Here is a 6,000-nt window from a genome sequence, read left to right on the forward strand (position 1 = left end):
GCTGTTGAGGTCTTCTTTTATATGATAGTGTAACAGCCGGGAATCGAACCCTGGTCTCCCACGTGGAAATCCAACATCTTAACCACTACGACAATTAGAGTTTTGAGGTAATCAGGGCCACTGTAATCAGGGCTGTGAGCCACTGCTAGAATAGCAGTAAATGAAGCTCAATAACTAGCATTAAACTTTAGGAAGAGTGGGATTTGAAAATGAACTCTCTGTGCGGAATAACCCCTACTACACCATCACTCAGTAACATCTGCCTCTTTGTACTGTTGAAGCGATCTTTTGTATGTTAGCCTTCAGATAGTAAAGTTGAAAGAATCAAGAGTTGAACATAGAATCATGTTCATCAGAGTGTAACACCCAGGAATCGAACACAGGTCACCTGCACTGAAGGCCAACATCTTAACCACTAAGCCAAAGCAACTGCCTATGGCTCAGGGGAGATATGAGACTTTTGAGGTCATCAGGCTGAGGCTGTGAGCCACTGCTATACAATAAAAAAATATAGCTATAGCCCATGTTCAAAAATGATGAAAAACGAGGTTAAAAAACAATATCTAAATTTCAAAAAACGATGGGCTATAACCCATGTTTTTTTTTTTTTTCATTTTTTTCAAATCCTCAAAAATGATGAAAAACGGCGTGCTATAGTATGCCGTACGGTATGGGCTATAGCCCATGTTCATAAATGATGAAAAATGAGGTTATTTTTTTTTTCAAAATTTCAAAAAACGATGGGCTATAACCCATGTTTTTCTTTTTTTTCAAATCCTCAAAAATGATGAAAAACGGCGTGCTATAGTATGCCGTACGGTATGGGCTATAGCCCATGTTCAAAAATGATGAAAAACGAGGTTAAAAAACAATATCTAAATTTCAAAAAACGATGGGCTATAACCCATGTTTTCTTTTTTTTTTTTTTTTTTTTTAACCTCAAAAATGATGAAAAACGGCGTGCTATAGTATGCCCTACGGTATGGGCTATAGCCCATGTTCAAAAATGATGAAAAAAGAGGTAATTTTTTTTTTCAAAATTTCAAAAAACGATGGGCTATAACCCATGTTTTTTTTTTTTTTCATTTTTTTCATATCCTCAAAAATGATGAAAAACGGCGTGCTATAGTATGCCGTACGGTATGGGCTATAGCCCATGTTCATAAATGATGAAAAATGAGGGTTTTTTTTTTTTTCAAAATTTCAAAAAACGATGGGCTATAACCCATGTTTTTTTTTTTTTTTTTTTTTTTTTAAACCTCAAAAATGATGAAAAACGGCGTGCTATAGTATGCCCTACGGTATGGTCTATAGCCCATGTTCAAAAATGATGAAAAACGAGTTTTTTTTTTTTTTCAAAGTTTCAAAAAACGATGGGCTATAACCCATGTTTTTTTGTATTTTTTTCATATCCTCAAAACAGACGTCTAAAACACGTCTATTTTTAGACTTGTTTTAGACGTTTATAAACAGAACTGTCCATCTAAATTCTAAACGGATGGTTAAATATAAGTTCCCGATTGTACCTCACATGCCTTTGTGGCACCGTAGATAAACCTGGGGTTTATAAGCAGAACATTCCGGGTTCAATTCTCCTGAAGAACATTTTCACTGTCCATCTAAATTCTAAACGGCTGGTTAAATATAAGTTCCCGATTGTACCTTACATGCCGATGTGGCTCAAAAGATAAATCTGAGGTTCATAATCCAAAGGTTACTGGTTCAAAACTAATACTCAACCAATGCTGCAGTAATTTGAACTTTTCAAGGCTAGAATAAAAAATAAAAACTCATAAGCACCAGGAGACATCTGCTGATTGCCCCAAGGTGCCTTAGCTCAATGGTGTGGTGTGCTTGATCGGTAGCCTCTGCTACCACCTGCCTGCAGGTTCAAGTCCCATGCAAGGTACTAGTGAGGACCATCGGGAGACGGTGCTCTCTCCCCCTGTTTCCTGAAAAGTAGCAGTTGGGGGTTATGTTTGAAAGAACCCTGTCCACCTAAAATTTTACAGATAAGAATTAGGTCAAACGTTTAAAAATAAAATAGCAATTTGGCCCATCATCTGACAGAAAGAATAGTCTGTGTATTTGCATACTGGGCCAAAACTTGTCTGGCTTCCAGGCCAGTTGGAAAAGGGCAAACTGAGAGGTGGTAAGTTAAATTGGACATTTTCATGGTAAAAGTTTAGCTGGACAGGGTTCTTTCAGACATAAGCCCCAACCGTTACATCTCAGGAAACAGGGGGAGAGAGCACCCTCTCCCGATGGTCCTCCAGCACCTTGATGTCATGACATGGGACTTGAACCTGCCAACTGCCTGTAGCAGAGGCAACGGGTCAAGCGCTCCACACCATTACGCCAAGGCACCTTTGGGCATTCAGCAGATGTCTCCTGGTGCTTTTGAGGTTTTATTTTTCATTCAAGCCTTGAAAAGTTCAAATTACTGCAGCATTGAGCTGTAGGAGGAACAGGACTTGAACATGGAATGTCTGTACTGAAAGCCTGATGATTAGACCATTGCACCATCAGTCAGACACTCTCAGGCAAAGTCTCCTGGTCATTTTGAAGTGATCTTTTGTTCGTTAGCCTTCAGTTAGTAAAGTTTAAATAACACAGAATCATATTAATCAGATGTTTCTTAGCGCTGTTGAGGTCTTCTTTTATATGATAGTGTAACAGCCGGGAATCGAACCCTGGTCTCCCACGTGGAAATCCAACATCTTAACCACTACGACAATTAGAGTTTTGAGGTAATCAGGGCCACTGTAATCAGGGCTGTGAGCCACTGCTAGAATAGCAGTAAATGAAGCTCAATAACTAGCATTAAACTTTAGGAAGAGTGGGATTTGAAAATGAACTCTCTGTGCGGAATAACCCCTACTACACCATCACTCAGTAACATCTGCCTCTTTGTACTGTTGAAGCGATCTTTTGTATGTTAGCCTTCAGATAGTAAAGTTGAAAGAATCAAGAGTTGAACATAGAATCATGTTCATCAGAGTGTAACACCCAGGAATCGAACACAAGTCACCTGCACTGAAGGCCAACATCTTAACCACTAAGCCAAAGCAACTGCCTATGGCTCAGGGGAGATATGAGACTTTTGAGGTCATCAGGCTGAGGCTGTGAGCCACTGCTATACAATAAAAAAATAAAGAAAACGATGGGCTATAACCCATCTTTTTTCATTTTTTCATTTTTTTTCAAAGACTCAAAAATGATGAAAAACGGCGTGCTATAGTATGCCGTACGGTATGGGCTATAGCCCATGATCAAAAATGATGAAAAACGAGGTTAAAAAAAGAAAATCAAAATTTCAAAAAACGATGGGCTATAACCCATGTTTTTCTTTTTTTTCAAATCCTCAAAAATGATGAAAAACGGCGTGCTATAGTATGCCGTACGGTATGGGCTATAGCCCATGTTCAAAAATGATGAAAAACGAGGTTAAAAAACAATATCTAAATTTCAAAAAACGATGGGCTATAACCCATGTTTTTTTTCTTTTTTCATTTTTTTCAAATCCTCAAAAATGATGAAAAACGGCGTGCTATAGTATGCCGTACGGTATGGGCTATAGCCCATGTTCATAAATGATGAAAAATGAGGTTATTTTTTTTTTCAAAATTTCAAAAAACGATGGGCTATAACCCATGTTTTTTTTTTTTTCCATTTTTTTCATATCCTCAAAAATGATGAAAAACGGCGTGCTATAGTATGCCGTACGGTATGGGCTATAGCCCATGTTCAAAAATGATGAAAAACGAGGTTAAAAAAAAATATCTAAATTTCAAAAAACGATGGGCTATAACCCATGTTTTTTTTTTTTTTTCATTTTTTTGAAATCCTCAAAAATGATGAAAAACGGCGTGCTATAGTATGCCGTACGGTATGGGCTATAGCCCATGTTCATAAATGATGAAAAATGAGGTTATTTTTTTTTTCAAAATTTCAAAAAACGATGGGCTATAACCCATGTTTTTTTTTTTTTTTTTTTTTTTTTTAACCTCAAAAATGATGAAAAACGACGTGCTATAGTATGCCCTACGGTATGGGCTATAGCCCATGTTCAAAAATGATGAAAAAAGAGGTTAATTTTTTTTTTCAAAATTTCAAAAAACGATGGGCTATAACCCATGTTTTTTTTTTTTTTCTTTTTTTTCATATCCTCAAAAATGATGAAAAACGGCGTGCTATAGTATGCCGTACGGTATGGGCTATAGCCCATGTTCATAAATGATGAAAAATGAGGTTATTTTTTTTTTCAAAATTTCAAAAAACGATGGGCTATAACCCATGTTTTCTTTTTTTTTTTTAAACCTCAAAAATGATGAAAAACGGCGTGCTATAGTATGCCCTACGGTATGGGCTATAGCCCATGTTCAAAAATGATGAAAAAAGAGGTAAATTTTTTTTTCAAAATTTCAAAAAACGATGGGCTATAACCCATGTTTTTTTTTCTTTTCATTTTTTTCATATCCTCAAAAATGATGAAAAACGGCGTGCTATAGTATGCCGTACGGTATGGGCTATAGCCCATGTTCATAAATGATGAAAAATGAGGGGGTTTTTTTTTTCAAAATTTCAAAAAACGATGGGCTATAACCCATGTTTTTTTTTTTTTTTTTTTTTTTTTTAAACCTCAAAAATGATGAAAAACGGCGTGCTATAGTATGCCCTACGGTATGGTCTATAGCCCATGTTCAAAAATGATGAAAAACGAGTTGTTTTTTTTTTTCAAAGTTTCAAAAAACGATGGGCTATAACCCATGTTTTTTTGTATTTTTTTCATATCCTCAAAACAGACGTCTAAAACACGTCTATTTTTAGACTTGTTTTAGACGTTTATAAACAGAACTGTCCATCTAAATTCTAAACGGATGGTTAAATATAAGTTCCCGATTGTACCTCACATGCCTTTGTGGCACCGTAGATAAACCTGGGGTTTATAAGCAGAACATTCCGGGTTCAATTCTCCTGAAGAACATTTTCACTGTCCATCTAAATTCTAAACGGCTGGTTAAATATAAGTTCCCGATTGTACCTTACATGCCGATGTGGCTCAAAAGATAAATCTGAGGTTCATAATCCAAAGGTTACTGGTTCAAAACTAATACTCAACCAATGCTGCAGTAATTTGAACTTTTCAAGGCTAGAATAAAAAATAAAAACTCATAAGCACCAGGAGACATCTGCTGATTGCCCCAAGGTGCCTTAGCTCAATGGTGTGGTGTGCTTGATCGGTAGCCTCTGCTACCACCTGCCTGCAGGTTCAAGTCCCATGCAAGGTACTAGTGAGGACCATCGGGAGACGGTGCTCTCTCCCCCTGTTTCCTGAAAAGTAGCAGTTGGGGGTTATGTTTGAAAGAACCCTGTCCACCTAAAATTTTACAGATAAGAATTAGGTCAAACGTTTAAAAATAAAATAGCAATTTGGCCCATCATCTGACAGAAAGAATAGTCTGTGTATTTGCATACTGGGCCAAAACTTGGTTGGAAAGTCCCTCTTTTATGTCTGGCTTCCAGGCCAGTTGGAAAAGGGCAAACTGAGAGGTCGTAAGAGTATGTTAAATTGGACATTTTCATGGTAAAAGGTTAGCTGGACAGGGTTCTTTCAGACATAAGCCCCAACCGTTACATCTCAGGAAACAGGGGGAGAGAGCACCCTCTCCCGATGGTCCTCCAGCACCTTGATGTCATGACATGGGACTTGAACCTGCCAACTGCCTGTAGCAGAGGCAACGGGTCAAGCGCTCCACACCATTACGCCAAGGCACCTTTGGGCATTCAGCAGATGTCTCCTGGTGCTTTTGAGGTTTTATTTTTCATTCAAGCCTTGAAAAGTTCAAATTACTGCAGCATTGAGCTGTAGGAGGAACAGGACTTGAACATGGAATGTCTGTACTGAAAGCCTGATGATTAGACCATTGCACCATCAGTCAGACACTCTCAGGCAAAGTCTCCTGGTCATTTTGAAGTGATCTTTTGTTCGTTAGCCTT

The sequence above is a fragment of the Protomyctophum parallelum genome (genome assembly GCF_964188405.1).
Source record: "Protomyctophum parallelum genome assembly, chromosome: 19".
In the NCBI taxonomy this organism is placed as follows: domain Eukaryota; kingdom Metazoa; phylum Chordata; class Actinopteri; order Myctophiformes; family Myctophidae; genus Protomyctophum; species Protomyctophum parallelum.